At 30.3% G+C, this 9459-nt stretch overlaps 1 long non-coding RNA gene across 1 annotated transcript; it reads left to right on the plus strand.

The window, feature by feature from the left end:
• The first annotated feature begins 501 nt into the window (after positions 1 to 501).
• LOC126920439 (uncharacterized) lies at positions 502 to 5219 on the plus strand. Its single transcript, XR_007711960.1, has 2 exons — positions 502 to 723; positions 4584 to 5219. It is a non-coding gene; the product is annotated as an uncharacterized LOC126920439 (long non-coding RNA).
• The last annotated feature ends 4240 nt before the right edge of the window (positions 5220 to 9459 follow it).

Below are 9459 nucleotides of genomic sequence, written 5' to 3' on the forward strand. Positions count from 1 at the left end.
CTATACTTTGGATTAATCGTGGAAAATATAATAAATGTTGCCCTGGAACGTCTCTGTTAGAAAGAGTCCATAAAGAAAACTGTCCCAGTTACCATCCTCGAATCATCTTAAGAAAGTCCAATATTCTATATTGTCGCACTGAATACAGATTAATTGAAATAAAGCTACACGATGCAAGAGGACATCATCGCTATATCATCTCTGAAGAAAAGAGCCACTGAAATTCTCATGTAATAATTCTCTCTCTGGGAACATTCATTGTGGAATATTTTAAAAAATACAATTCATATCAACAAAGAAAAATTTATTTTTCATGGAGAGAGAAAAAGTAGCAAATAACACGAGAACATAAAAAATGGCAAAAAATATCGTGTAACTTGAATATAATGATAAGTATCGAGGGAACATAATTTAAGAAAGTTTGGAAAGTACAGTAGAATAGGACGTCCAAGATGTCCTGTGAGAAGGCATCGCGGCGTCTCAAGTTCTTGCTCAGCAAGACTAAGAGATTAGGTTTGAGTACCGACGAGGTTGTCGGCTTGCCAGCGGCCAAAAGACTATTATCTGCCCGTGTGACTGCAGCCTCTACCGTATGGACGATCTTGGCCATGATCGCTTTAATCCTTGGCGGTGGTACGATATTAATCTTCTTCTGTGCGCCTTGCGTTACTAGGAGCAGAACGTGAGGCACGTTGTATCGATAATCGTCCCAAAATTCATCAGGTAATTGTTCATCACATAATTGTTTACGTAATTAATTTATACGTGAGAAAGAGTTAGTGCAATTTCGTTAACTTAGCATTTATAATCAATGAATGAAATACACGTAAATAATATTCGATTGAAAATTAAATCAGGATTTTAAACATTGTTGAACCACCGCTTTATGATAATATATTATTTCCATATACTCTAATATATTACAACAAATTTCCGATAAATTTCAGCTTTTCACTTATTCTTGTATAATTTATTGTGATGTGGTTAGTGAAGAATATAACGTTCGTTGTATATTGTTATACGTTGAAAAGTTTTGTTCTCCAAGAGGAAACAAATCTATCGTTGCGAAATTTTTCAACGCAAATATTTATTTTATAAGGAATAAATATATTTAACGAATAAATAATACATTTGATGTTTTCATAAATTATTCCATAGGAGTAATATTTTATTACAGCACACGAGCATAAAGTTTCATCGAATAAAATCAATGCACGAACTGTACTCAAATTGATATACCGATTATGACTGTCATTATTCGCGTGAATTACTAATTTAGAATTGCGAAATTTATTTATGGTCGATTGGTATCTTGCGTCGGCCAGCCCCGTAACAAGCTGCGCAACGAAGCGCCTCAATTATTTTACGGTTGATTAAATTTACATAACACAATAATAATCACTGAGACCAGGAAGTTATTGTAATTAGTTGCTGATATATTGATTAAACAGGGGTAGACATTTTGATGTACGTCGGACAAAGTGCCACGTAACTTAGAAGTACATTGGCGGTAACGGAAATTATTTCACACAATTCAACAAAGGAAAACATCGATAATTAAAAATAGAAGGAGAAGAAAAACACCGTTGGAATATTAACTTGGAATTTTTTAAATTTTAATCATTTATGTATCCCCACGTTCGATATTGTTATTCAAAATATCTAAAGAAAAAAGACAAAACAAAATGATTTACATGCGATAGTGTTGAAATTTCAATATTTAAAGTTGCTTTTAATAAAATCAATTTATTAAGTGTTCTTGATATTTTACGCTTTATTTATACTCACTCAAATATAAACCTCCACTTGTATTATTCTGCATAAATTATATGGTAGTTATTGTTGAGAACATAGACAATATAGAACACAAATTGATATTTTCCAAACTACCGAACAAAGCTAAATAAATAAATTTCTATTTTTTATTTCTAGTTTCTCTCTGGAAATTCCAAACAGCGATAAAAATATTTATTACAGAAGTTCTATTCCTCTGGATCTTACAATTTTATAAGAATAATTATTTTACTGTATTAGAATGAAATAAATTCTTTTCTTAAAATATTGTGACTCGTGTTATGCTATTACTAATTTTATTTGTTTAGACACATAGTCGAATGGATTCGATAAAAATGTTCCATATAAATAAAAAATTTTGCTGTGTAACATATAAAAGATAACAAGGAACATATTTAGTGCGTTGCCTTTCATTTCACATGCAATTATTAATAATATGAATCGAAATAAAAGACAGATAGAAGAGCAACGCGATAAAAGCAAAGATTTCCAAGGGAAAGCGTCTTTTGCGAAGTTTTCTATGGCTGAAAGCTAGGATAGTATATTTCAATAGTAACAGAACCGAGAAAGGGAAATTTCGCGCATTCACGTTTCAGTCAGTCGAATCAGACGGAACATACATGAGCGGATTTAAAAAAATTTACATAGCGAAAAGCGGTAGTTTGATCAAAGCGATTACCTGGTTTCCGGTCGAGTTGGAAGGAACGAAAGCAAAAACATAGTGGAAGGAAGCTACTCTCGCGATGATGATGATTCAAAGGTACTACTAAACAACGGAGTCAGTTTTTTGTGTTTTTACATCACATTTTACTGTACTGACTAAAAGCATTCGTACAAATTAATTTTACGATCTAGTAAAATCTTTTGTCGTTAAATTGAACTTTAAGAGATATTACATTATTCTATACGAACTTGTAAAAATTGCAATATTTGTGTTTTTTCATTATATCTTATTAGGATAAAGAGTAATTTCCAGTTATTTCATATATAGAAGACATATTTGATATTATACTAAAAGATTCAAATTTTTTAAAAAATTGATCCATCATATAGATATATTTTCTCACAACACAATTACCAAATTACAGACTTAATTAATATTGGAATTTAATTCTATGTTTAAGAAAGATCTTGACTGAAAAATGACTTACTAGAAAATATTTTAATTTAATATGATTTCTAAATTGTCTATTAACTCATAATTTATAAATCTTGAGTAACTTAACGAAATTATACATCTTAACTGAATCATACTTGTTACAATAAAAATCATAATTGGCTATTCTTTCAAATTCTTTCAAATTTTCAAGTACGAACATTAAAGACGTTTTTGACATTACTAATACAAAAAAACAATAAAAAATTTTAATTTTAGTTCTTCTTCTATTCTATTTTTATATTCTGTTCTGTATATGTTCTGTTCTGTTCTGTATATTATATTGTGTTCTATTTTATATTCTATTCTGTTTTATATTTTTATCAATTGAAAGAAGTAGATTTACTGTCTTCTGTCAGAAATAATTCTATTTACGAAACTTACACAGTTTTTATGCCACCATATAAGAAACTGTGAAATAGAAGTGGTAGAAAAATTGCATTAATGTTACTGAAAGAGTTAATCCACTGGAAAGGAGAAATCTTTCAGTTCAGTGGAAACTTTCTATCAATGCGGTACATTTCATTAAATTTATTGCTCTAATACAGTGAGAACTAATTACGTACTTCTTGGGGCTAACAGATTTACGAGACGAACGCGAGCGTACAATGTCGAAACTCGTGTATTTTACGAACTAGCTACACCATGTTAGACTAGAAATTACATCACTCCAGCACATGCTCTGTATAGAGAACAGAGAACAGCTTTCCCTCCCTTGACGAATATCTCTGTAACTGCCTCTGTATTTGATAAAAGTGCAATACAAATGTTGTTACCCGTGACCATTATTTTTTGTTCACGGTGCGTCAGATAATAAACTTTCACGTCTGATTTAATACAAAAAAATAGTAACGTAGTAAAACAGAAAATTATTTGAAAAAATTTCTCTTAAAATAACTGAGATCTCAAACAGTTGGGATATCTGCATGTAAATTTCAGCGATATTTTTGAAAAATAACAATCACTGGTCATCGATAGGAAAAAGGGTGATGAGACATCATATACGGCACAAAGAAGAGCTGTCACGTTTCGTCCAACTACATATTGGTTGAAAAAAGTCTTTTCTAATCTGGCCAAGAGATTCTCGTACATGTTCGAACAGCGTATTTGCAAGAGGATGAGGTTTGGTCTCTGCGAAGGAGATTGGTAGTTCGCCACAGTTTTGTTTGAATTTCAAACGAACTATCGCGATCGTTTCGATGAGACGACTGTAGTTACATTTATGTACACTTGTGCATATACGTACTAAAATAATCATTTTCACTTTACGATGAGATCCGAAGTTTAATTGCTTAAGGCTAGTATTCACCGTAATGTTTGAGTTGTGAATGAAATTGTTTTTAGTAATGCATATGTACTCATTATATATACATATATATTATCCAATTACAAAACGTAAATAGAAATACAATTAAAAAAGATAAATACAATAAAATATTTATATTTAATCCTCTTCTAATGATCATGCAAAGAAGTTTGAGAATTATAATTTCGTGCAATATAATATGCAGAATGTCTCGTTTAAACGAGACACCTAGGTCTCATCTGATTTAATTATTTTTACGCTGTTCCAATTTAGACACATTTTTTACGAACACGCAATATTCTAACTACTTTTTAATGTCTGTTTCAGATGAAATATGTCTGTCCTTTGGCTCGTGGACTTGAGCTAGAAAGTATTTTAAGATTTCATTTACATAATTAATCTAAGCGCGATATTCGTGGTCGACTGTAACCTTTCATACTTATAAGCGAAATTACAGAAAAAAAAAAGAATAAATCTTTTAACAAGGAGGGTGGTGAAATTAAAGAAACTTCGTAGTGTCCGTAAAAATACCAGAATAAGTTGTAAAGTCGCAGCGCGACCTTAGATCTTCCATAATTTTACGTAACTATTTGAATCAATCTTACCCGATGATATGTGAAAGTTGTGTAAAAGAAAAATTAGATATAAGAATGGTTTAAAATTGTCTGGACAAACCTCTGGTAAAAATTATTTTTTCTAAAGAAATGGAGGATAAATTTGACAATTTTGTTAGGAGCGACCATTCGACAATACGGCGTACAGATATAATCTTGCGTAGTTTCTTAACCACGATGACGAAAAAATTTCATGGAAACGAATTGGTTTACTCTTGGGAAAATCGAATTTAATTGTCACTCGATTAGAACTTTGCTCAAATGTACGAATGAGTTTCTGAACGTTATATCGAAGCCATGTAAAGGATTACTTTTATATGTGACGAAATAAATTTTTAGTAAATTAGAAGTATTTGTTATTAATCACCCTTTGAACGTCGAACATAAGAAAATTATTCAAATTTAGGTATCTCTGTCTAACTCTATACAGGCGAGAATAACTTTTCCGGCAGATTGGATTAATCGTTAGTTATTACATATTAACCATCCACAAAAGTCTTCGCACAGCTTATAAAAAGCCATTTCTATTTAAGCAAACAATTCAAAGTAGTTAAGCAGAAAAGATAATAAAATAATTTAAACTTTGCAGTGAAATTTCGTAGCATTTTATTTTCATGAGAATAATCTTTTTATATGGTGTATGAAGATTTTTGCGAATATCTATTATTCTTCTCCTCTTCTCCATTCTTTGCAACATTACATTTTCTTTTAAATTCTCACTCTTCTTTTCTTCCCTTTTTTCTCTCCTTGCTCTATATCTTAGTGTTTGGTCATGTTTTACATAACTATACTCTCTGTTTGACCGTTGTCTTGTTAATCCCTCAGTCTCTCTCTCTTCTTGCCTAACGAGAGTTTGGGAGGAACTTTGACCTGACCATTGTACGTCACGGATGCTTTAGCAACAATTGCACATGTGTGCGACCGCACGATGTACGCATATACAAAATGTAATTCACGGACGATCGACCGCACACGGCCAGACAATCGTAAATTACCGGTATGTCCTGTACTTAAGTAATGACCGAAACTTCGACTTGCTGCCACGCTTTGAACTTGAGCACTTGAGTAAATTGTAGATACAACAATACATATTACGTACATACGTAAAAAAGCAATCGGGGAAAATACTCATTAAGGATGGAAAATAAAGAAGATCTTTTTGCATAGAGGGACTTAGGATTGAAGCAACTTTTTTTAAAATTTAACGTAATTTTTTGACAAATGAACGTTAGTTTTAGAATTTTTGGGGATTAAGAGTTTTGTTATAGTTTTCCAAGATGTTACAGTATTTCTTGCATAAAGTTTTAAATAAATAAATTTTTATATTTTTTTAATTGAAAAATAAGTTTAGCTTAACAATAATCAAGCTTTAAAATAAACAAATTTTTATATTCTTTTATCAAAAATTTGTGTACATTAATATTGTATATTTTACTAATATTTTATTTATTTTAAAGATTATCAAATAATTAAGTTGCCATAATCATAAATGGCGCAGATAACTATTATAATACCCCCAAAATTTCGTTCGAATATGCTATAAAAAATTCTATTTGAAATGTGCTAACAGCATGTTTGTGTAATTAGCTTTGCTCTTCATTAACGATTATAATTAATTAATTAAATTATTTATGTCACGTTCTTGCGCAAGATTTTAACGATTCATTGTTCCAATATAATAATGTGAATACATATTTATGAGGTAAATATCGAAAATGCTAATTGCATTTAATATATTTGCGTTACACCTTTGTGCGATTCGATATTGAATTGCTCTATCGATATAATAAAATGAAATTGTGAAATAAAGTTTAAATTTTAATCGTTTGCTTCTACAAAATTTACATATATCCATTATTACATTTAGCGGAAATTTGAGAACATTATATACTTCAAACCTTGTTATATTTTCCATTTGATACTAATTTGTATAATAATTTTCTGCATTATCTGCTCTATGTTATTAAATTATCTATTTTGTTTTATTCGATCGTAATATTAAGATATTAACCTTTTAATTGCCGAGTTTAATCTCAAAAATCCGTTACGGGGTACGCAGGTAAAATCAAGCAATGACGAGTATATACGTTGGCTACAGGGTAAATGCTCCTATTAAAAATTTTACGAAGAAAATAAAGCGAAACAAGGAAGTATTTCATTTTTGCTCTGTAAAAAATTAACAGTTCATTGATGGAAAAAGATATTGTTATTAAAAACTTGAAAATTGCCAAAAAATAACGAAGTACACAAAACAATCCGGGGAATAGCCGATATACGGAGTAAAATGCACAAAACAAATCAGAAAATAATCGATGCATTGAGGAAAATAATCAACTCAATTTGTAAAAAGCAATATATTATATGGAGTATAACCGATATACCAAAAAGAATAATCAAATAATCAAACCTTTTTTTTTCAAATTCTTTTCTTTTTTTTTAAGTACATTATAGTTTTACTGGGATAATAGTTCCACTAAAATTTTGAGTTTTTATAGTGAATGGTAATTTTCTATTTTATACGTCAACCGCCCCGAAATAAAGTTTTGGATTGACGTGTATACACGTCGAACGCAGTCAACTGGTTAAAATAGAACACAAAATGAATTTGTAGATACTATTTATGCGTTATCAAAATCAGACCATTTGTCATAAAAGGAATGATACAAGCTGTGCTTCATCTTAGGCGGAAATGGAATATTTTTATAACACGAATAGGTCACGAGACTCAATCGTGTTACGGGAGAGGACAGGTACAGAGGTAAAAGGATGGGCCTATACAACCAGTAGAAAACATAAAAACTTTTCTAATATAAACTTCGTCTATCAACGACGAAGCTCTGGATAGATTCTATTCGCGAATGCGATACGAGACACGTAATCTCATTGTTAGTTTCAATCGAAACTATAAAGAACAGAAGATATAAGATTCATTGTAATATCCAATTAAATGTACACTAAATATGCATCTCTACTTATTGTTAATAAATTTAATTTTTCAGGAAAGTATTTACGTAAAGAATATTTTGTTAGGATTCTAGCAAATTTCAATTTCAGGAATTTTATGTGATTCTAGTAAACTTTCATTCAAAGGATATTGTATGATTCTAAACGAAGATGGAAAAATCGTCACGTACATAGATAAATATGAATATAAGAAGATAGATTTGATATTGTACTAAAAAATTATATAGAACATATATTACATTTATTATATTATATTATATTATATTATATTATATTATATTACATATATTACATTTTTCAACAAATTTGGAACCTACCTCAGTGCTGTATTAGATACATTTTCTGATTATTAGCGTAATTTCTAACGTAGTTTATCATCTCGTTAATATCAGGATTACGAATTTTGGTTCTTTCACAAACAAATAAAAAAAATGTTTCTAACGATATAATTGAAATAGAAAACGTTGAATGAGCAAATGAAATAGCTATCGCGGAATCCGAATTCCCAGTTTCTTTCAGATATAATATAGTCGATAATACTCTGAATGGAGGTGAGGTAATTACGTTTGATGTAATAATCGATTGAAAAGTTCGAAGTCCAATAAATTTAATTAAGAGGAAAAAGGATACCGGGATTGCGGTTGCAGCTTACCGAGGAGCCGAGAAAAGTTTTGCAGAGACGTTCTTCGATTCGTGTAATAGCGTGTCATTATAAAGAGCGGAAGAAACGATTCTCGAATACACTTTTTCGTTAATTGAGCTAGAGTGTTAATTAACAGAGCATTGAAGACATTAATTCCCAAATCGTGCTTTGAAATAATTCCGTAAATACGAACCACCGAGAAACCAACTTTTATGATAAGGAAGTTAATTTGGTAAGAAAGTAACTGTAATAAACGGAATTAATTAAGCTTCCCTTTCGATGTAATTTTCTATCTAGGTACATACACCGTCGAATATAAATAAGAGAGATTATATTTATTCGAAACCTTTATAATTCTTTGTTTTTGTAAAAACACTGTCCATTATAGCATGGCTTTTTCTGTAACTACGATAACGTACAATAATTATTTTACATTATAAAGCATGCATGATGTGAATGAAATAATACTCTTTCATTTTGTCGTTTAACGTTGGAAATTATAAAGCACATATAATGTTAAAAGGCTTCAATTCCTATTACCTGCCAGCAAATATCTTAATATTCACGCATAGCTGTGTATATGCATAATTGGTACACATGCACCGCGAATATACCATGAATATAAATATTAAATACTCAGTGTGATTTATTTTAATCAACTTTTATCAATTCACGATATCCCACGCAACGCAGCTCTGACTATTAATCTATTAACGGATTGGCTGCTATTGACACGTGCAGTACTTCTACTATTATTGCTATTGTGTTCTTGAATTTGTGCGTTTCGACAAAAAAGATTTAAAAAGAGAAGCGAATCAATAATTACCGTGTTAAAATAAATACTACTATCGAAAATAAAAATTTTCTTGATGGAAGAAAATAGTAAAGAGATTGGATAGCCTTATTTTAGACTTTATAAATTAGTATTTGGAAACATTACTGGGTTACTATTTTATTGACACCATTGATTTCAATCATGATT

This window comes from Bombus affinis, chromosome 9, assembly GCF_024516045.1.
Source record: "Bombus affinis isolate iyBomAffi1 chromosome 9, iyBomAffi1.2, whole genome shotgun sequence".
Classification (NCBI taxonomy): domain Eukaryota; kingdom Metazoa; phylum Arthropoda; class Insecta; order Hymenoptera; family Apidae; genus Bombus; species Bombus affinis.